Raw genomic sequence first — 24503 nt, forward strand, 5'->3', positions numbered from 1 at the left:
TGAACTGACCATTTCATAGATTTAGGTGCATAGACTTTAAGGCCAGGAGGGGCCATAATGATCACCTGGCTGGGTAGTCCAATTTCCTGCCTTCCCAATCTCTTTAGTTTCCCAGTTGGTGTCTGGCAAGGAGCTAATTTTCACAGCACAATTTATAGGCACTGCTTGGCAGTGCCGCCCAGAGGATTTAGGGGGTCTGGGGCAAAGCAATTTTGGGGGCCCCTTCCATAAAAAAAAGTTGCAATACTATAGCATTCTGTGGGGCCCGGGGGCCTGAGGCAAATTGCCCCACTTGACCCCCCACCTCTGGGTGGCCCTGCTGCTTGGCCCCAACAGGATCAGATCCCTGCATCCTTTACCTTTCCTACAATGCTGTATTCATGCTACTGCATCTCCTACATGCCTCTCCAGAAACAGTCATTTCCTCCCCTTCTGAGAGAAAACCAGGTGCGTATCATAGCACAGAATGGGCCCAATTTGTGTATTCCAGAAGGCGAGGGAGTTTTGCCACTGATTTCAATGGCAGTCAGTGCAGGCCCTCAGACTCAGTTTATTGAAATTCCCTGCATCGAAGTCTTCATGGTTTTAATTGCTGCTCAGCATTTTAAATTATGTTTCTCTGCTTCCTTTTTCTTTTGTGTCAGGTGTGCTCGTACTATAGCTCGCTGCTGTCTTCTCCCTGGAACCTCTGGGTAGCGAGCGGTGACCTCTCCATTATAAATATTGTAATATTTTTAAACACATATTGTATGGTGCCATGATTGTGTGAATTTTTCATCTAGCCTGCAGCACTGAGAACTTGAGGCAACCAGAGTTATTATTTTTTTGTTCTATTGCCTAATAGAAAGGAACTAGAGAGGGCCAGCACTCTCTACTGGGACTCCCGGCAGCAGATGTGTCATTATACATATGTCATAAGGAACTGCTCCTTATCCTAACCAGCAGATGGATGCAATAAAGACAAACTTTCTAGTCATTATTTAGTTTCCTCAAATCTAAAATGCTGCAAATTCATATGCATCATAGAATGAATCCTCAGAATGTGGATGATGAGAGAAAAAAATCTTTCCCATCATACATATGTTTTCCCATGATGTTATTACAGAATGAAAGCATTAGGCTGACATTTTACTGATATGATTTATCTCTAGTTTGCAAAGTCTCTCCTGAGTGGTAATATAAAAAAACACAGGAGGGGGACAAGGACAGAATTTGGGTTCAGATCCAGCTTTGTGAAATTTAAAAAAGACATCTTCATTTTGGCTGTTTCTCTCTGACCCTCGTTGCCCCTGCTTGCATTCTGGATGCATCCAAATTTCAGATATATGTGGATTGCATGGGCCAGAGATACTAGAGACCACTCTCCCGGACAGCCAGAAAGGTGTCCTATGTGACACCTGGGGATTCCTTTTGCATAGGGTGGCATAAAGCCAGCCTAGCTATCGAGCACCGCCCCTTCCTGGTCCCTTGGCATACAGGGCGTGGTGAGGTGGGAAGGGGTGTGGTCAGAGCATGCTGTGCTCTGGCAATCCTGTGCTAGTAGGAGCTATTGTTCCCGCATAAATTAGAGCAGCTCAAAGCAGACCCCAAGATCAGGGCAGATTAAAGAAGTCTCAGAACTTCTTTCCCACCCCCATCCCTCTCCCCTCTGCTCCTGTGCTGAGCACAGCACGCCCCAACCCGGGGAGCTTGTGCTGTGTTCTTCACGAGCGCGCTAATACAAGTTACACGCTCGATGAGCACACATTCTTTCCACATCGGGAATGCTCCTCTCACCCCCAAATTGCCAAGTTCCCGCTGACTCCACGTTTGTTCCCTTGAGTTCGGCTCCCCTGAAAAATACATGTTACCCAAGGTAACAGGAGTAAACAACAATATTTTCTGAACTGATCAGAAGCGAGGGGCGGATCTATGATTGAGTAATTCAGCTCTGCTGAGTGTGACCAACAGATACATTCACTGCCCAAAGAAGGCTTATTGGTTGATCTGTTTGTACCCATCCACCCCACTGAATGCTCTTCATTTCTTATCCAGCTTCCTTATGGCTCTTCTCTGGGTAAGAAAGACACCTGTCAGTGATGTTATTTTGCAACAAATGATGCTATTTTCATGTGTGACAAACCTCACTATAAAACAAGCATCTACTTTAAGCGAGGCACGTCACACATTCAGATAGCATCATTTGTGTGTCTCAGGTTATTGCTGTAGATATTTCACTGTGCACAGTTAATAGGCATCCTTAAGAAGAGCCTGTATGAAGTTCTGCACTAGCTGAAATCCTATCGCCTTCAGGGTCTCTAACGGTAACAGCATGCTCATGAGGAGCTGGGAGGCGGAAACGGCACAGAGCAGTAGCAGAGTACAAAGCCAGCTCACCTTTCTCTCTTTCAACACATTAGCATTACAGGTAGCAATAATACCTGCCTCAGTCTGAGAGCTTAGAACCCATATTTGAATTGAAGGCAACACCAATAGTAAGTGGAAAGTAACTGAATCCAAATCATGTCCCTCTACTCTTTCATATGTGAATTCTGGTAGTAGCTGTCTGTATATCTATCTATCTTAGGAACTTCTGAGTCCTTATTACCCTAGAGCCCCACAGCCTTGAGTGTATTTATACTCACAACACCCCTCTGAAGTAGGGAAGCACTCTGATCCCCATGTTACAAATGGGGAACCGGGGCACAGAGACTAAGTGACTTTCCCAGGGTCACACAGGATGTTTGTGGCAGAGCAGGAACTGAATCTAGGTCTCCCACAGTGCAGGCTAAGTGCTCTAACCATAGGACAATCCTACCTCTATATACATGGAGACACAGTGTCTGCCCTGAACAGCTTCCAGTGTAAGGTACGTTCTTCCTGTTTGAGACAGTCTCTGCTGGGCCCAGTGCTCACTGCTAATAGCCTCCTGATTCTCTGCCCCAGCAAGGGCAAAAGCAGTGTAGGGACTGCTCTTACTTGTGCCAGCTGGCAACAGTCCCTAAGAGAGCATCCACCAACTGGGGCTTGCTGTGATGTTGCATACTCTGGCCAGTACCCCTTTGTGCCCACAACATGCCCCTCCCAGTGCAGCACAAAGGGAACAAAACAAGCCAGAGCATCTGCCCCTTTGACTGCAGATGCAACAGAGTGAAGCTGAGACAATCTTCTCCTGGTATGCTCGGCTCTGCCCTTTCTGAATAGCAAAACAAATATTCCTGTTAGCTCTGGGGCTCCAACCAGCTGAACACCTGAAGATTATCAGAAGGTTCCCCATAGATTTAGCCTTCCCTTGGGAAGCAGAGTGGGCATCAGTGCTATGTTATTTGCCACTGAAGAAAAGCTCAAGTGTTGATTACAAAAATAAATAAAGCAATGACCATCTTTCCTACAGTTGCTGAACTGGAGTTCACAAAACCTTACACTTCCAGTGGCAAAACCGGGGAACTTTAAATGCAAAGAGTGACTTTGGAGACAAACTATCCGGTTTTCTGCTCCTGAAAAGGTCCCCTGGGTGTTGTTTCAACCTTCTCAATTCTCTGCCTCGGGATCTTCACAGGTGAGTGGTTAATTAATCCTAATCGCTGACATTTTTATAGCTTCTACTGTTTTAAAGGGCTGGCTGTATGGGGGCCTGAAGCTGCAAGTTGCTAATGTACCCTCACTTCTCGTTCGAGTGAGCGAAGAGGGGAGGGGCCTTAGTGCAGGAGCTCACACATGAATTGCTTCACCACTGAGCTGAAGGGGGAACAAAGTAAGGAGTGAAGGCTGGCGAAGGAAGAGGCGATTCTGATCAAGCACACCAGGGCAGCCCCCTCCTCTTATGAAAAATGCAGGGAACTCGAAGGGCTGAACTGCCCGCTGATGTAAATCAGCACAGCTCTAAAATAGACATTGGTGGTTCCAGGTAAGATTCTGAGCAATACGTATTAACCTAAACCGTGACCGAAACGTGCATTACTTGTTTAAAAAAACAAAATAAAAAAGGTCGTTGAACTCCAATTTGTGGTAAATGAGAAAGAAGCATGGTTCTCATTCATGGGAAATGTGGATATTTGCACTTGTGTCTGAGCATCTCAAGGCCCTTTTCATTTGCTGAACAGACACTTACAACTCTCCCGTGAAGTCTCCTCCCATCCCCAATGTACGAGTGAAGAATTGGAGGCATAGAGGTGAGAGGCAAGGTGCCCAGGGCTGCACGGAAAGTCTGTGGCTGAACAGAGGACAGAACCCAGCTCTCCTGACGCCCAGTTCTGTACGTTAGCCATAAAACAATGGTGTGCTTTAAATGTGCACGCATTTGAGCCAGGCTAGCTTTGGATTATCCATAAATAGTGCAAGAAAGGAAGTACACTTTCATTTTCAGGTGCAAGGTTCTCACCCATGGGCTATGTCTGCATGGCAGCTGGGAGGTGTAATTCCCGGTGTGGGCAGACAGACATGCCCTAACTCTGCTCCAGCTAGCACTGGGGTGGCATCGGCGGCAGCTTAGGCTAGACACCCAACTGCATACCCAGTGGCGCTGTGTGGGTTGGTACCCAGGTGGCCAGCCCAAGTCTCTCCCTGTGTCAATGCAGCTACATTGCTATTTGTAGGCACTAGCTTGAGCAGGGTGTTTGTCCACCCGGACTGAGAATTATACCACCCAGCTGCTGTGGAGATGTACCCTCACTCTCACGCTGGCCTTGAGCAAGTCACTTAGCATCTCTTAAAGTTTGGCCACCTGTAAAATGGGGAGAATGATTCTTAACTCACCAGGGCTTGTGAGATTGAACTGATTTTGGCTAAGGGCTTTGACAGGGATGCCACCCATCTGGATTTAACCCTGACAGTCCGCTTTTTGGCTTCTGTGTCCGGGTGCCAATAAGGGTTGCCTTGTGCCCGGTTTTAGACAAAAGTCTGGTCTAAAAGGGGACCTGTCAGTGTCCAGTCAGATGTACTGACTGGACACCAAAAGTCCAGTTACTGTGGGGCGGGGGAAATTAACCCGCGCCAGCCCCTGCTCAGGCAGGGCTGCCTCCCACCTGCAGGCAGCCTCCTTAGGAATAGGTGGAGAAGGGGTGGGGCCTCAAGAGAAGAGGTAGGACAGAGGGCAGGGCCTCAGGGGTCTGGTTACCTGCAATTATAAAGATGGCCACCCTAGCTTTGACGTTAGGGTGAAGGCTCCAATCCTGCACAGACTTAAACACATGCCTTATGTTAGGCATTTTAGGCTCAATTCTCATTCACCTCCCTTTAGCAGTGAAGTCAGTGAGATGTCTTGCAGCACCTGTGTAAGTCTTCGCAAGAGCCACCAACCTCAGAGAGCAAATCACCCCTCTATAAAGGCCTAGCATCAGGCCTCTGCACCACTAGAGCCGTCAAAACGAGCTTAAGCAGAACTTGAGCATTCTATAGGTTTTGGGCAGGTCCCTCTGCACATAAGTGAATTTCACAGCTTCATTATTTATATTACAAGGTATAGAGAGACACTGGCATAATACTGGGAACCTTCCCCTTTGCATGTCTTTCTACATGATGAATTCATGCCCTGTGTACCTTGTTTCCTTTCCTGGAAGTCTGTCTTGGAGAATGAGCAGGATTGAGATAGTACAGATCAAGCAAGTAAAAGCTAATTAAGGACTTGAACCAACTTCCACTGCAGTTCTTGAGAAACGTGCCCCTTCTTGTGATGGGAGCTGGGTCCGGCCCAAGCTGAGAAGGGGCTGACTCTTATTATTATGACTGTTTATAACTCTTTGATTTTGTTAACATCATCCCACCCACTTCCCAGGCAGTTCAGAGTCGTCTTCTGCCCTTGTGCATGCCTGCCATAGCTCTTCACTACACATCTCTGTCCATGTTCCTTTGACCAAGACTGGGTAAGGGTTAGGCTCCAGAATTCCTTTTGCCGTCTCTGCCTCTCTTTAGATGTGGTCTGTGTGAAACACCCACACAAAACTTATTTTTGTGTATTGGCGGGGGAGGGATGCCTAGGAGCCCCTGTCTTGAACCAGGAGCTCCTAGGGCCAAGTGCTGTACAAACACAGAACAAAAAGACAGCCCCTGCCCCACAGAGTTCACAGTCTAAGAACCCCCTTCAATCCAGGGCACTGCAGAATCCCTCATTTTCCCCAAAGAGTTCTAAATACCCCATAGGGGTTGGAGCCTTCCCCAGGAGATGGTCTAGTGAGGAGATAAAAAGTTCTTTACGGATGCAGGATGACTCTCTTTCAAATGCCACACTCAAATGCAGCCCTTCACAGATCATTTGGTCTGGCTGGGCCCAGTTTTTATTGGCCTCTGCTTAAAAATCTTTTGTCTGTTTTCCCTTGGCCTCCACTTAAAAATCTTTTGTCTCAGTTTTCCCTTACCATGAAATAATGAGCTATTAATAGGCCTTAGACCATCAGCCACACCCCGGGTTAACGCCAATAGATGGAAATGGGTGCTTGACCTGCCATCTCCCTTTCAGACTAAGTGTGGGAAAAGCTCATAGTAGAAAAACGAGATCCCCTCAGAAAAGAACCGCTTTAAACAACTACCCACCCACCTAGTTCCCTCTTCCAGGCCTTCTGTATACGGCTCTGTTTATGCAGCAACTGGGAGGTGTAATTACTGGCTTTGGTAGACGTGCACACACTAAAAATAGAACGAGGGCACAGGCAGTAGCTAAGGCTGGTTGCCCAAGTACAACCCTGCCTGAGATCCTAGGCACCTACTCGGGCTGCTAGCCTAAGCCCCTGCCCACGCGGCTATTTTTAGCACACTAGCTCAAGAAGAGCTAGCCCATGTACATCTACCCAAGCTGGGCATTACCCTTCCCAGCGGCGGTGTAGACATGCCCTCAATCAGAAAGACACAAAAGAGGGCCCAATCCCATTCCCACCCCCGCCTTTACAGATTATTATTAAGATTAAGTTCCTTTCACCCATCTAATGACTGTACAGGTAAAAGTTACAGGACCCGCTGCACTTTTTGCAAGGAGCCAGGATTCGGGAATAAGTGACCGACTCTCAAGACAACTCTCTACCATCCAAAGCTGTGTGTGAAAGAGCGCTGAGTACATAATGGCTGTGTTTTCCTACCTGCTGCAGCCAGTAATTAACTCATTTATTTTGAAAACTCTTTGGGAGACACTGAGTATGAAAAATACAATAAGAAACCAAATTATATTCTGTTGATGTACATAATTCCCTGTACATCTGGATAAAAATATGGCCTGTAGCCTATATTACATTGCATCTGATTCTCATTAGGCACTTGCAATTCCTTCTTGATAAGGTTTTATTGCTGTTTCAGTGACATACGGAATTATAGTTGGGGCTGTTTACTTCTCAGACTGCTCTAGTTTGGTCATTGACTGGACATCCTGCTGTTGTATTGTAATATACTCTGCTCTTTGAGTAGATTCATATCAACATAGTTTCTTGTAAGACCGCCCTATTGGTTTGTAGTTTTAAATAAAGCTTAGATTCCCTGAACGTCATGACTTTGGCTGATCTGGCTTTATTTACAGTAACTGAGAACTGAGCACAAAAGAATCTAGAAAAGTGGAGTTTGAATTTGGCCTTCAGCCATATAGTTCCAGCGAGTTCAATAGACCTATGCTGATTTTAACCAGCTGAAGAGTTGGTCCTCTCTGTCTGGAACAGTGGGTCAGTAGTGAAAGTTAGCGACAGAAAATGAGTCAAATTGTGGGCTGGCTTACATCCCCTGTGACCTTATTGATTTCAGTGCGATGTAAATCAGCAAACAGTTGAAGCCTTTGTGTTTCAACTATTTATTTATTTTAAATACCTTTTGCATATCTATTTATTGATGTATTTTGGGGTCAAATCTCCAGGAGGTCTCCTTTATTGCACACAAAAACCTCTCTTTGCCCATGCGATCTTATCCTTTCCCTGCACCACCCCTGCATATAGCATCACCCATTCTGCACAAAAGCAGATTTTTGAATGTGCGCAAGTGTACTTGCCAATTTCGCAGTTGAAATGAAGTAGCTGCAATGGGAATTTGGCTGAGTTGGTATTAGAATGTATGAAACGGTAAGGATTAATACTTCCTTCTCTTAGATCTGGATTTTACAGAATAAAATGAACGCTTTTGGACACGCAGAAAGCAGGCTTTAAGTTCTTTCATCCTCACCTTGTCAGAGAATATTGTCAAACATAACCCTTGATGCAGATTAGAAACATTTCTCCAGGCGGTACTTCTGCTTGCAAAACAAAGATGTACCTTGATGCAGGAATCCCCACAGCTACCAGTGGTAAAACAAAGGAATCAAGACATGGCAAGCAATGGACTTCAACTAAATCTATCTAGGTACTGATCACTGACTATCACGGGGAGGAAATCACCCTGATCCAGAACCAAAATCAACAAAGTAGCTCGGGCTAAGAATTTCACAAGTGCTTGTGATGATGGGGATATCCATCTTTTTGGTGCCCGATTTTCAGTGAGTGTTGATTGCCCATCCTCTATAAATGAGGCACCTTTCAGGTTCGTCAACTGAGCCACCCCAAATCAGGACTAATTTTTTAAAATCTGAACCTGGATCTACATAAGGAGGATCTACAACAAGTCAGTCTGTCACGCTGTCCTTCGGAATGGCATGGGACAACTGTGAAAGACTCTCTTATTATGTATCAGACGTTTATCTAACGTGTGCTTGCCATCAGTGCTCGGGGGGTGAGGTAATACCAGAATGTTTGATGTACACGGTAACATTTTCAGTTGAAGAAAGGACATTTTGAAATTGTTTTTCATAAGGTTTTATGTGTCAGAGAGTTGGTGCTAACTTTGGTCTCCCTTCATTTTTAAGTTTTTTAAATCAAGATTGGATGTTCTTCCAAAAGATATGCTGTAGAAATTTTTTTCAGGGAGCTTCTGTTCCCTGTGTTACACAGGAGGTCAGACTAGAATTGATCACAGTGGCCCCTTCTGGCCTGGGAAGCTATCAATCAATTGTAAATTCAGAATGTTCAAATGGTGATAAATAGGAATGGACAAATTCTGTGCTGTCTCCCCCAGGGGAGATGCAGCAAAGAAGGCAGCTCACGGTGAAGAGGGGGTGAGCAAAAGTGGCTTTCTACCAATTTTGTGCCATATGCCTTTTTGGCTGCTGGATGGGGCCAGTGCAACTGCCAGCATAGATTAGAGAAGTGCCAGGGACTGCTCTGATTTATGGCAACCTCACAAGGGCTGCCTAGGGACAAGGGTGGGGCGTGACTTCCACATTTGGAGAGCCTGGGCCTGAGCTCGGGAAGCCCCCTAGAAGTGTGAGGGGCCACTGTCACCTGGACTGTGGCCCTACCCCGGCTCCACCCCAAGGCCCACCCCCACTCGGGCTCCTCCCTCCGAGGCTCCACCCGCCCTTCACCCCCACTCCCTCCGCTTGGCCCCTTCCCCTGAGGGGCTCCCCCACCCGCACCTCTCTGCCCCCTCCCCGGAGGAGGACCCCCCACCGCTTGCACCTCTGCTGCGAAGAGGTGCGAGAGGCAGGCGGAGAGGGCCGCAGTGGAAGTGGCGGAGAAGTATGAGAGGTGGGGGGGGGCCGCAGTGGAAGTGGCGGAGAAGTGGGAGTGGTGGGTGGGGGGCTGAGGAGGGAGAGGCAGAGCGGGGACGGGAAGAGAAGCAGCGTGGGCAGGGCCAAGGGGGAAGAGCAAGACGTGGGAGTGGGGCCTGAGGGAGGAGTGTGGAGGGGCCACGGCCTGGGCACCCTTTTGGCAGAGTTCCAAAGGTGGCAGGCCAGTGGTGCGCCTCCAAAGGGAGGTGCGGTGCATCCTGTTTGGGGAGGCTTAGCTTCCCCTGGCCTATTATATCTGCCGCCCATGCCTATGGGCTATGCTGCAGCTCAGACTCCCCATACCACGCAGTGGCATGCTAATCGCCTTCCTGCTCCCGATATACCCAGTGCTGTCCCACCCCAACCCCAGCCTCGGTAGCTGCATTGGGTCACTTACATCAGCCCTGCACTGTTTCTGTGCTGGTGGAATACTCCTTGGCCCCTTCCAGTTCCCTAGGGTTGCCAGGACTAGAATTTTGACTCGAACACCCAGTCGAAAAGGGACACTGGTGGCTCCAGTTGGCACTGCCGACGGGCCATTAAAAGTCCAATCAGCAGTGCAGTAGGGGCCCGGGGCTGCCCTAGCTCCATGTGGCTCCTGGAAGTGGCCATTGGGTCCCTGTGACCCCTAGGCACATGGGTGGCCAGGGAGGCTCTGCGTGCTGCCCCTTCCCCAAGAGCCGGCTCTGCAGCTCTCATTGGCTGGGAACCGTAACCAATGGGAGGTGCAGAGACGGCACCTGCAGATGCGAGGGCGGTGTGTGGAGCCTCACTGACTGCCCATGCGTCTAGGGGCCGCAGGGACCTGACGGCCACTTCCTGGGAGCTGCAGTAAGCGCTGCCGGGAACATGCACCCCAAACCCCTGCCCCAGCCCAGAGCCCCCCTCCCATACCCAAACTCCCTCCCACCCCACCCCCAACATCCTGACCCAGCCTGGAGCCCTCATCCCTGGCCTTACCACAGAGCCCACAACTCCAGCCGGAGCCCTCACCGCCGCACACCCCCCTTGCACTCCAACCCCCTGCCCCAGCCTGATGAAAGTGAGTGAGGGTGGGGGAGAGTGAGTGACGGAGGGAGGAGGGATGGAGCAAGTGGGGGAGGGGCCTTGGAAAAGCAGTGGGGCAGGGGCAGGGGCAAGGCCAAGGGGAAGGGGCGGGGAAGTGGGCAGGCGTGGTCGGTTTTGTGTGATTAGAAAGTTGGCAACCCTATTCCTGAATGACCTCTATACACAACCAGAGCAGCACACCAGGGCCAGAATCGGGCCTGTTAGAAGTGTAAAGCATTTCGAACTGGGTTAATGTGGCCAACAGGCTTTGGTGAATTTTCTTTCAGATTTTTAAACAATTCACTCCAGCTGGTTCAGACCCCTTTTGTGTTTGCTGTCCATAGATACGTGGGCACAGTAGTTCAGGGGCAGAATTGGCAAATTTTGAACTTTCAAATACGAGTATTTATGCAGGAAACCTGATTGTAAGAGTTTGTCCAATTAGGGGACAGGAACATACGATGTTGTGACTTACATGTCCAAGTAAAAAAGCTCAAGCATAGAAATTTGAATAGCAAAGCCAAACTGTTTGTGAATGAACTATGGACCAAGAATTATGGGAAGAATTATTACATTTGAGATCATTGCAGTCTGTTTGTAACTTGGGAAAGGGGCAAATTTACTCACAACTAGAATTGTTTTGAACCAGAAAACCAAAATGTTTTGTTTTGACAAAAACAGGACATTTCCATAATTCTAAACTTTTTTTCGAAAACAGTTTTTTTCGTTAAGAAATTTGTCAGAACTGACCCTTCCTCATGAAATGTTTTGGTTTCAATGATTCAGCACTTCTTGATGAAAAAATAGTTTTGTCAAAAATTCCTGACCAACTCTTGGAATAACTTATGCATTACAAATTGCCCAGTTCTAAGACTGTTTTCCTTTGGGAGATGTCACAGCTCTTTCAGTTACATTAAGCCCTGGTCTACACTAGGAGTTGAGGGCGAATTTAGCAGCATTAAATCGATTTAACCCTGCACTTGTCCACACGACGAAACCCTTTTTTTCGACTTAAAGGGCTCTTAAAATCGATTTCCTTACTCCACCCCCAAGAATGAGATTAGTGCTGAAATCGGCCTTACCGGGTTGAATTTGGGGTACTGTGGATGCAATTAGATGGTATTGGCCTCTGGGAGCTATCCCAGAGTGCTCCATTGTGACCGCTCTGGACAGCACTCTCAACTCAGATGCACTGGCCAGGTAGACAGGAAAAGGCCCGCGAACTTTTGAATTTCAATTTCCTGTTTGGCCAGCATGGCAGCTCCAGGTGAGTGCAGAGCTCATCAGCAGAGGTGACTATGATGGACTCCCAGAATCACAAAAGAGCTCCAGCATGGACCAAATGGGAGGTACGGGATCTGATCACTATATGGAGAGAGGAATCCATGCTATCAGAACTACGTTCCAGTTTTCAAAATGCCAAAACATTTGTCAAAATCTCCCAGGGCATGAAGGACAGAGGCCATAGTAGGGACCCGAAGCAGTGCTGCATGAAACTTAAGGAGCTGAGGCAAGCCTACCAGAAAACCAGAGAGGCAAACGGCTGCTCCGGGTCAGAGCCCCAAACATGCTGCTTCTATGATGAGCTGCATGCCATTTTAGGGGTTCAGCCACCACTACCCCAGCCGTGTTGTTTTACTCCTTCAATGGAGATGGAGGCAACACGGAAGCAGGTTTTGGGGACAAGGAAGATGATGATGATGAGGTTGTAGATAGCTTGCAGCAAGCAAGCGGAGAAACAGGTTTTCCCGACAGCCAGGAACTGGTTCTCACCCTGGACCTGGAGGCTGTCCCCCCTGAACCCACCCAAGGCTGCCTCTCGGACCCGCCAGGTGGAGAAGGGACCTCTGCTGAGTGTACCTTTTAAAATAGTATACATGGTTTAAAAGCAAGCATGTGAAAGGATTACTTTGCCCTGGCATTTGTGGCTCTCCTGGATGTACTCCCAAAGCTTTTGCAAAAAGTTTCTGGAGAGGGCAGCCTTATTCCGTCCACCATGGTAGGACACGTTACCACTCCAGGCCAGTAGCACGTACTTGGGAATCATTGTAGAACAAAGCATTGCAGTGTATGTTTGCTGGCGTTCAAACAACATCAGTTCTTTATCTCTCTGTGTTATCCTCAGGAGAGTGAGATATCATTCATGGTCACCTGGTTGAAATAGGGTGCTTTTCTTAAGGGGACATTCAGAGCTGCCCTTTCCTGCTGGACTGTTTGCCTGTGGCTGAACAGAAATGTTCCCCACTGTTAGCCATGGAGAGGGGGGAGGCAAAATGCGACCTTGTAACGAAAGCACATGTGCTATGCATGTAATGTTAACAGCAAGGTTTACTATGAAAGAGTGTAGCCACTGTTTTATAAAATGTGTCTTTTTAAATACCGCTGTCCCTTTTTTTTCCCTCCACCAGCTGCATGTGTTTCAAGGATCACAGTATCTTCTCCTTCCCAGCGGCTAGTGAAGATTAGAAGGCGAAAAAAACGCACTCACGATGAAATGTTCTCTGACATCATGCTGTCCTCCCACACTGACAGAGCACAGACGAATGTGTGGAGGCAGACCATGTCAGAGTGCAGGAAAGCACAAAATGACCGGGAGGAGAGGTGGCAGGCTAAAGAGAGTAAGTGGTGGGCTGAAGAGACGGCTGAAGCTGAAAGGTGGCAGCAGTGTGATGAGAGGAGGCAGGATTCAATGCTGAGGCTGCTGGAGGATCAAACTAATATGCTCCAGCATATGGTTGAGCTGCAGGAAAGGCAGCTGGAGCACAGACTGCCACTACAGCCCTTGTGTAACCAACCGCCCTCCTCCCCAAGTTCCATAGCCTCCTCACCCAGATGCCCAAGAACGCGGTGCGGGGGCCTCTGGCCACCCAGCCACTCCACCCCCGAGGATTGCCCAAGCAACAGAAGGCTGGCATTCAATAAGTTTTAAAGTTTTAAACTTTTAAAGAGCTGTGTGGCCTTGTCCTTCCCTCCTCCACCACCCCTCCTGGTGCTTCTCTCCTCCACCACCCCTCCCGGGCTACCTTGGCAGTTATCCCCCTACTTATGTGATGAATTAATAAAGAATGCATGAATGTGAAGCAACAATGACTTTATTGCCTCTGCAAGCGGTGATGGAAGGGAGGAGGAGAGGGTGGTTAGCTTACAGGGAAGTAGAGTGAACCAAGGGGCGGGGGGTTTCATCAAGGAGAAACAAACAGAACTTTCACACCGTAGCCTGGCCAGCCATGAAACTGGTTTTCAAAGCTTCTCTGATGCGCACCGCACCCTCCTGTGCTCCTCTAACCACCCTGGTGTCTGGCTGCGCGTAACCAGTGGCCAGGCGATTTGCCTCAACCTCCCACCCCGCCACAAACGTCTCCCCCTTACTCTCACAAATATTGTGGAGCACACAGCAAGCAGTAATAACAGTGGGAATATTGGTTTCGCTGAGGTCTAAGCGAGTCAGTAAACTGCGCCAGCGCGCCTTTAAACGTCCAAATGCACATTCTACCACCATTCTGCACTTGCTCAGCCTGTAGCTGAACAGCTCCTGACTACTGTCCAGGCTGCCTGTGTATGGCTTCATGAGCCATGGCATTAAGGGGTAGGCTGGGTCCCCAAGGATACATATAGGCATTTCAACATCCCCAACGGTTATTTTCTGGTCTGGAAATAATGTCCCTTCCTGCAGCTTTTGAAACAGACCAGAGTTCCTGAAGATGTGAGCGTCATGTACCTTTCACGGTCATCCCACGTTGATGTTCGTGAAACGTCCCTTGTGATACACCAGTGCTTGCAGCACCATCGAAAAGTACCCCTTGCGGTTTATGTACTCGGCGGCTTGGTGCTCCGGTGCCAAGATAGGGATATGGGTTCCATCTATGGCCCCACCACAGTTAGGGAATCCCATTGCAGCAACGCCATCCACTATGACCTGCACATTTCCCAGGCTCACTACCCAGATCTTTGATTGCGTTGGCTACTTGCATCCCAGCAGCCCCCACAGTAGATTTGCCCACTCCAAATTGATTCCCGACTGACCGGTAGCTGTCTGGCGTTGCAAGCTTCCAGAGGGCTATTGCCACTCGCTTCTCAACTGTGAGGGCTGCTCTCATCTTGGTATTCATGCTTTTCAGAGCAGGGGAAAGCAAGTCACAAAGTTCCATGAAAGTGCCCTTATGCATGCAAAAGTTTTGCAGCCACTGGGAATCGTCCCAGTCCGGCAACACTATGGGGTCCCACCAGTCTGTGCTTGTTTCCCGGGCTCAGAATCGGTGTTCCACTGCATGAACCTGGCCCATTAGCACCATGATGCCCATATTTCCAGGGCCCATGCTTTGAGAGAAGTCTGTGTCCATGTCATCATCACTCTCGTCACCGCGCTGATGTCGCCTACTCACCCGGTTTTGCTTTGCCAGGTTCTGGTGCTGCATATACTGCTGGATAATGCGTGTGGTGTTTAATGTGCTCCTAATTGCCAAAGTGATCTGAGCGGGCTCCATGCTTGCCGTGGTATGGCATCTGCACAGAAAAAAGGCGCGGAACGATTGTCTGCCATTGCTCTGACAGAGGGAGGGGCGACTGACAACATGGCTTACAGGGAATTAAAATCAACAAAGTGAGTGGCTTTACATCAAGGAGAAACAAAAACAACTATCACACAGAATGGCCCCCTCATGGATTGAACTCAAACCCCTGGGTTTAGCAGGCCAATGCTCAACCCACTAAGCTATCCCTCTCTCTGGTATTTCAGGCAGGACTGAATCTCCATTAAAGTATTCAAGGTGCCACTGACAGACCTCACCAAAACGATTGTCGGCCGTTGATTTCACGGAGGGAGGGAGGGAGGGACGGGGGAGCAAATGAATACAAAACAAATCTGGTCTATTTCTTGTTTTGATCCACTCCATCTATCTTTTACATCTTTGGCTGGCAGCAGAAGGTACAGTAGGACTGAAAGCCATCCACATCTCCTGGCTGCTCAGCAGAAGATGGTACAATAGGACTGCCTGCAGGACTAAAGAGACTGACCTGGTCGAGTCACTCCTAATTTAGTCCCTGCACCCATGGCTGCCCAGGCGCTCCTGACCGACCTTACCGAGGTGGCCAGGAGCACCTTGGACATGATAAGGATGGTTTTCAGGCCTATTGCACCGTCTGCTGCCACAAGGCAATGGGTTGCTGCTGTTGTGTAGCAATGCAGTACCATATCTGCCAGCACCGAGGAGACATACGGTAATAGTGAGCTGAGCTGGCTCCATGCTTGCCGTGGTATGGCGTCTGCACAGGTAACTCAGGAAAAAAGGCGTGAAACAATTGCCTGCCTTTGCTTTCACAGAGGGAGGGCCTGACGACATGTACCCAGGACCACCCGTGACAATGTTTTTTGCCCCATCAGGCATTGGGATCTCAACCCAGAATTCCAATGGGCAGCGGAGACTGCGGGAACTGTGGGATAGCTAGCCACAGTGCAACGCTCCGGAAGTCGACGCTAGCCTTGGTACTGTGGAAGCACTCCACTGAGTTAATGCACTTAGAGCATTTTGTGTGGGGACACCTACAATCAACTATATAAAACCGATTTCTAAAAAAACGACTTCTATAAATTCGACCTAATTTCATAGTGTAGACATACCCTAAGTGAAATAACAGTAATAGAAAAGATTGAAAAAGCACTCATGCAGTGGCAGACTGAAGATAGGATTTCAGTCAACTCTGAAAACTGGTATTGAGTGACTCAGTTTCTGATTACAAAAGGCAGTGAGTAACACAAGCAGGATTCATAAAATGAGAAGATTGCCTAACCCACAAAAACTTCATGTGAACTGAGTGAACAGTTAACCCCTGGAGGTGAGGACCATATGACATAATGAAGGAGAATCAGGAACTAATTTGACCAGAAATCAGGACATATCTAATGGAAGAGCCATAAATGTCCGCTTGTGCATATAATCATAAAATAAACAATGGTTGGAATTTATTAATGTTGACATTGACTTTGCTGTGCAAAGGGAAAATACTGGTCATTTTGGATCATGTGAAGGGTGTAGGAATAGCAGAGAAACACTAAAGACATCTCATTGACTCTGCTCTGGAAAGCATTTTGATTTGGTTGATTATGTCCGAATTGTTTTTTAGCATCTCAAAATGGAAAAGTGCAGACTTCATCTGAGCGAAGATGCACAGTCATACAGCTCTTAATGGCCATTTCTTTGAATGTAGCTATCCTTAGGGTCAGAAGGGAATACCTTATACTGAGAAGGAACCTCATTGACTTCAGTAAGAGTTCTCATGGAGCAGGGTCCAGCTCAACATGAGTAAGGGTCAGAATCAGAATAATTCTTACCTCACCCTGATTCTTGTGCATAATTTGCTCCTCCTCCATGTTGTCTATTTTAATACCCTCCTCCCCCAGAGAGCCTACAAACATCCCAGGTAAAGAGGTCTGAATAAAGTCCCTTTTGGAGCCCATCAGCACCACTTGCTAATTATCCAGAGGGTCACTGCTGTTAGCAGTGTTCCATCCTCACCCAAAATTTTACCATAGGAAGCTGGGATTCAAATCTAGGTCTCCCATGATGCCTGGGCCCATCACCTTTATTTCCTTCTAATATATACTTTTTTTTTATTGTATGCCTGATTACTATCTAGCTTTCTCTGGCATAAGAGGCTTGAGAAAGGTGATTAGCAATTTTTGATTGCTTCTTTGATTAAGGTAAATTAGGAAATGCTTTAACTAATGTCACGAAAGCCTTTGAAAGGGTGAATCATACTTTATTGCTTTCAACTTGCTAAAATTAGCCTACCACAAAAGGTAGTTGGCGGAAAAAACATAACATTTTAAAGAAAGGATAATATTTCCTTCTTTCAAAGCACTTTTCATTCCAAGATCTCAAAGCACTTTAATTAGAAGCTATTAATTTAATTAGGCCTCTGAATAACCCTGCAATGGAGACAAGTATTCCATCACTGGAGAAGATGTGTAAGCTGTGACAAAGGGCCAAATTCATTGTTACCCTGAAGCCTCTTTGTGCCAGCTAGGCTGGGGCATAAGGCAGTTTTAACCTCCTCTGGGGAATGGTATGCTACCTCTGCAGTAGCGCCAGCCACAAGGGGCATTCTGCAAAAGGCTGAGGTAGGCCATGTGTGGACACGAGGAAAGAGGGGCATGGTCAGGGTGGCCTTGTACTCTGGTAATTCTGTAACACTCCAAAGCCCCAGAGGGGCTCTTATAACAGGGGAGCAAGTTAGGGCCGAATTGGAGATGACTCGGGGTCAAAGAACAGTTGAGTGACTTGTCCTTGGCTCCAGTGACTTAACTGGGATGGCACAAGGCATAACTCAGTGCCGGATTTGGCCCTACGGCTACGTAAAACGTAACGGGGGAAATACAAGTGGCATTTATTTTCATCTCAGCCAAGTCTTCTGAGGAAGAAAGCTGATTTTGGGAGGGGAATCTCATGAGCAGGTTGCATGGCTGATCTTGAGACCTGATCCCTGCACTCCGACAGCCCCTGGGTACAGCTAACAATTTAAAACATGTACCAGCATGCCAAGCAAGCCCTTCCTCTCTTCCTGTGGCACAGCCTTCTGTCACATCCCAGGGCAGACCTGCCAAGACAGATAGCCGGATTGCTAACACAGTAGGTGCCATTTTATAGAGAAGCTTAGCAGTGTACTAATTAAAGGCCTAAACACAAAAAAGGATACTGCCGGGGAAAAGGGGTTATCATTAAGAAACGACATTTCTGATAAAAGGAAAGCAGTTGATTTAGCAAACAGTTAAGTATGATAATGCCATTACAGATGGCAACAGAGACCAAGAGCTCACGTCCTACTGATGGGGAGTTATGTGTGTAACTCTCCTGATTGGAGCAGGTGAAATTCATGGCAGCAAGGAGCACCTACACGTGGCTTTTTGCATTACAGGTACCTAATGTCAAGGGCTTAATTTATTCTAGTTGTGAACTTTCCATAACATTATTAGGTTTGGTGTCCTAATTAACCTGGAGTAACCCCTGTTCAATTATCAGGGGAAAAGGGACCTGCTTATCCTGGAGCGAATACACCTGCCTTTTATCACTCTCCTATAGCCGTTTGGCCTGACCCCATCACAATACAAATTGGATAATTATGTTCAGTAAATCATAACCTTTCCAATGATATCTCACAAGGCCCATCTTGCATAAAACATCTTAGTTATGCCATATTCACATCATAACCATATTTCTTTGAAGAATATGGGATGTAGCATCACACCAATGTTTAGCTGAGCAAAGACGAAACATGGCTCCAGGACTAGGCCTCACTGTCAGAAGCTCCATGTGCCTGGTGACATATGCTCAAAATGTTTAAAACGAGGTAGTTTATTGTAGTATATGATGACTATATAGTGATTACCCAGTGTCCCCAGTCACTCAGTCATGTCAGGTGGCTCCTCTGAGAAACCTTTCCTGTTTAAACATACACGTTCTCTGTGAAGAAAGCTGCACAGTGTTCTCTTGCTGGGAAAGAGAACATTCTTGCTTCAACACAAGTCTCTCTTCAACTAACTGTCTGAGAAATAGACTACTTAGAAGTTAACTACCCTATCACATCCACAGGTATACAGGGATGGATTCTGAAACCCTTACCCTGAGTAGCACCCTCCTCAGATTTCAGTGGGATTTCTCCCAGAGTAGAGTACTGGAATCTTGCCCTAATGTAACATGTCTATAAGATGTGTTGTTCCTTTAGTACACAAAACAAATCAGTGGATTCATGCCAGGAATCAGTTTGGCATAGCCAATCTAGAAAATGAGATCCCAAATGGTATAGATTTACTAGATGAAGGTAAAACTGGTAACTACAAAGCAAAATTGAGGATTTTCATTTAGGGTCTTACAGGGCTCGCTTGTTAGTCTTGGTCACTGTGGCCTGAATAGCTGTTGTGTGTAGGTACCCATGTATATTTTAACAATGAGCTTTCTGAGGCTGCAGTCCTTACGAACGCTTTGAAATGAGTGGGAGTTTTGCCTGAGTAATAAGGATGCTGAACAGGGCTCAGAAACTCAGAATATGCAGTGATGGGTAGAGAAATCTTTCTGGATTCATTATATGTTCATTAGCAAATATCCCATGAGTGGAACGTGATTTATTAAAAACTAAAGAATGCCCTGGGTTTTGCTAGAATGTAGGATTTTGTTGCACTCAGGGCACTTTATGTGAAACAGATGCACAGTCTATAAATCAGCATATCCTGCAGTAAGGATAGACTGCATTTTCTGTATAAATTAGCGTTCACTCTGGAGGTAAATGCTGCAGATGAAAACATGGCCGGTCTTCTCAAAATCATTGATCATTATTTTGGAGGTGCAACAATGGGGAGATGGTCAAAAAGCCCCCTGGAGGTTCCCCACATAAACTAATAGTTTAGTTACAAGATGGGACAGTAAGAATACTTGAAACTTATAACCACCATCACCACTTGTGGTTTCTTCAGGTTCCTATTAAGTCCAATTCTTTCAAGTGCAAGCCTCAAAAAAGAAAACAAATTAAAATCTTTCTTCAAGATCACAGTAGCAGCAAATCAGTTTGACCAAAAAAAAAAAAAAAAAGGCACAGCAACGACATTAATCAGTGATCCATTTTCTAGTGCAGGGCATCATTTAGAGTGACATTGCTCAGAGACACAGCTGAGAAAGCAGTGTGACTTGGCACTAAGGAAGAATATTCTGTTTGAGAAGTGCTAGAATTTGTATATAAAAAGACAAAGTGTATGTCTTTATATATATTTTTTCCTTGCCTTTATATATATATATATATTTTAAAATGTAGCTTTTCCTTGCCTTTACCCATGCTGCTTTAAGTGGCTTTCTGAAAACTGCCATTGTAGTATTGAATATGTTCACTACCTAAAGCCCACTAAGGAGAAGTTGCATCCTACTACATAAAGTCATTCAGGAATTCTCTGAATGGAATAGGCCTTCATTTGTATCCCATCTAAAAATTGCTTAAGGTGTAGATGAAAAAAATATAAGTATAGTTATTCTACATGTAGTTCACGGATAAAACTGCAGTTCATTTATGACTGTTGACAAATCTATAATGGGCAATGTAAGTGTATTACTAAATGATTAAACTGGAGGTTCTCTTCCTTTAGCTATCAGGCTGTATGAACATTAAATTACCCACTGAATAAAGTAATCTACTGAAGTTTCCTGCCAGTTCAGAAGTATAGCTAAAATGTCCTTTTCCACTGTATTTAGAGATTGTATTTAAAAAGCCATCTGCCTTGTGGCAGATACAGTTTTCGCTCACTATCATTTACTCAGACTCAATAAAATAGGAATCCTGTGGATTTAAAGTTGATTAAAAGGGTACTCTTGTTTTTAAACCTCACAAATGGCATGCATAGGCCTCTGTTAATGGGATTCAGGAGGTATCAAACTACACATTCTTTGAGTCAGGAGTGAAATCAATGCTGGGTACATGGTTGAGTTATAATGGATTCAATGTGACTCAAACTTTAATTACGTTTTTCATTACATTACTGGCTTTTCTGTGTCTGGGTATTCCATTGTGCAGAAAGTTTTAAACATCACAAGGATCTCATTTATTGATGTCTTTATAATGTAATAGATCTCAAAAGCATTTTCCATTATCTGGGAAGAGCTGTGCAATGTGAAACAGGGACAGAGTCGCAATGACCAGATTGGCAAGATGGGTGAGGTAATATCTTTAGTTGGACCAACTTCAGTCCCAGACTGCAAGGACCAGTCCCAGAAGGGGCGTGTATGCGTGTGTGTTGACGTTAGATGAATAAACTGAAAGTGACCAGTCTGAAATCTGTTTGTAGCATTGTAGCCACGTTGGTCCCAGGTTGAGGGGCCCTGGAATGGGGGGGGGGGGCAGCACCACTTTTTACCAGCTATAAGGATGAACGACAGGGGGAGGGGGCAGAGAGGAGTGAGTGGGGGCAGGGTCTTGGGGGGGAAGAGGTGGTGTAAGGGTGGTGCCTCGGGGAGAAGGGGCAGTGCAGGGGGTGGGGCCATAGTTCGGGTGCCCGTGACCCCTGTTTTTTAGTTGGCTCCTGCCCAGGATATTAGAGAGACAAGGGGGTGGGGGGGGGGAGGCAATATCTTTAGTTGGACCCAACTTCTGTTGGTGAGAGAGACTGCTTTTGAGCTTTAGGTCCTGAAGAAGAGTTCTGTGTAGCTCGGAAGTGTGTCTCTTTCACCAGCAGAAGTTGGTCCAATTAAAGATATTACCTCACCCAGCCTCTCTCTCTTTAATATCATGGGGCTAACACAGCTGCAAAAACCTAGCTTTTGCCATCGGGGTTTGAAACAGAGAAGAGATCCATTAATTCGACCCTTAGACCTCCTTACTTTTAATTTTAGGGGTTTCAGTAAAAAAGTAATAAGCCCTGTCACAGGCACCAGTTTCCTCCTTTCCCTGGGAGTACTCAGCCCCGGGCCCTGTCCCCACTTCACCTGTTCCCGAAAGACCCCATCTCCGCACGGTCTCTTCTCGCTAAGTTCCACCCCCTCCCCCGAGCGTGCTTTGTCCGTGCTCCACCCCTCTCCCCCAGAGCCTCCTGCACGCCACGGAACAGCTGATCACGGCGGGCGGGAGGCACTGGGGGAAATGGAGGAGCTGGCTTCCAGTGCGTGCTGAGCACCCAGTAATTTTTTTCCGTGGGTGCTCCAGCCCTAGAGCACCCACAGAGTCAGCGCCTATGAACCCAGAATAAATACACAGGTAGATCCTAACCACCTTTGGCCATACCCCTCTCTAATAACTATCCCACTCATACATACATTAGAGAAACATCAATGCCAAGCCTTAGAAGTAGACTGCAGAATGAACTGAAGCGCTCCTTGATCTTCCATGACAACGCTCAGCCTCAACTAGCAGACCAGCCTAAACACCAGACTTGGGCTTTCAATTTGACCAACTACATTTGAGATCTAGGTTGTTAACAATAAAATATTTCAACTTATTAATATCCCTTTAACAATTCTTTCATAACAGGCCTCATACCAAGGTCCAAATCCTCAACTGGTGTAAACTGACTTCAGCTGGTATCAATCTGTGTAGTCCTGTGGGTTACTCTGCCTCAGTTTACTCTTGTGTAAACTAAGAATAGCCACAGTCTCCTACCTCACACTACTCTCCTACCTCACACTACTACCTCATTACTAAATTTAGGTCTGTACAGTGTTTTGGGATCCTAAGATCAAAGAATGGTCTCCTAAGACTTGCGATTACATTTGTAATCAATTGCTTCAGCAGCTTGGGGTCAAATTCTGCTCCTTTACACTGGCATAACACAGCAGACTTCGGCCCACTTCCATTTGAGTGAACAACTAGCAAAGTGAAGTAGAAGAGTTATTAAATAATGCAAAAAGAACAGGAGTACTTGTGGCACCTTAGAGACTAACACATTTATTAGTGCATAAGCTTTTGTGGGCTACAGCCCCTTCACAAAATGGATGCACAGAATGGAACATACAGTAAGATTATATATATATATATATACACACACACACACATAAGAGAAGGTGGAAGTTGCCATACCAACCGAAAGAGGCTAATTAATTAAGATGAGCTATTATCAGCAGGAGAAAAAAAACTTTTGTAGTGATAATCAAGATGGCCCATTTAGACAGTTGACAAGAAGGTGTGAGGATACTTAACATGGGGAAATAGATTCAATGTGTGAAATGACCCAACCACTCCCAGTCTCTCTTCAAATCCAAGTTAATGGTATCTAGTTTGCAGTGGTTCTCAACTTTTTCCATACTGGGCCTCCCAAAACCTCTTCTGCTCCCATCTAGCTGGGACTTCCATCTCACTTAGCATTATGGGAGGGCAAGGGGGTCAATACCTCCAGGCTGAGAACCCCTACAATAGTTCATACTTAGAGTCAGTATTTCAAATCTTTTTTCCCCGCCGTAGCTGAAGATACTGCTACAACATGGCCTAACTGCTCAGACATTTGCTCTAAAATGACCTTAGCTCAGCAAAAAAGGAAGACTACCATGACATTTTATATGTCCTTAACCAGGAAAAAAATAGTCACATGTTTTAAAAAAGCTATTTTATCAACAAAACTCCCATTCACATTCAAGCTGGTAGCCATTTAAAATGTCACCCAGTGCAAGCCAAAATGGGTGAGATATTAAAATCCATATATCAAGACTTAGATTGAAAGCCTCAGCTGAAACTGAAGCATTTACAGCATAACACTTTTATTCCATGTTTTCCCACTGTGGATTTTATCTGCATGCTATTGATCTCTGTTCAGTGCAAGGATCTAGGCAGCAGACACATATGGGGAAGAACCACCACCACAACCATGCTGCAGGTTTTCTATCTCCCATACTCACCTAGCAAGCTGGTAAGTGTTTCAGAGTAACAGCCGTGTTAGTCTGTATTCGCAAAAAGAAAAGGAGTACTTATGGCACCTTAGAGACTAACCAATTTATTTGAGCATGAGCTTTCGTGAGCTACAGCTCACTTCATCGGATGCATACCGTGGAAACTGCAGCAGACTTTATATACACACAGAGAATATGAAACAATACCTCCTCCCACCCCACTGTCCAGCTGGTAATAGCTTATCTAAAGTGATCATCAGGTGGGCCATTTCCAGCACAAATCCAGGTTTTCTCACCCTCCACCCCCCCACACACAAATTCACTCTCCTGCTGGTGATAGCCCATCCAAAGTGACAACTCTTTACACAATGTGCATGATAATCAAGTTGGGCCATTTCCAGCACAAATCCAGGTTCTCTCACATCCCCCCCACCCCCATACACACACAAACTCACTCTCCTGCTGGTAATAGCTCATCCAAACTGACCACTCTCCAAGTTTAAATCCAAGTTAAACCAGAACATCTGGGGGGGGGGGGGTAGGAAAAAACAAGAGGAAATAGGCTACCTTGCATAATGACTTAG

The sequence above is a fragment of the Lepidochelys kempii genome, chromosome 7, assembly GCF_965140265.1.
Source record: "Lepidochelys kempii isolate rLepKem1 chromosome 7, rLepKem1.hap2, whole genome shotgun sequence".
In the NCBI taxonomy this organism is placed as follows: Eukaryota; Metazoa; Chordata; order Testudines; family Cheloniidae; genus Lepidochelys; species Lepidochelys kempii.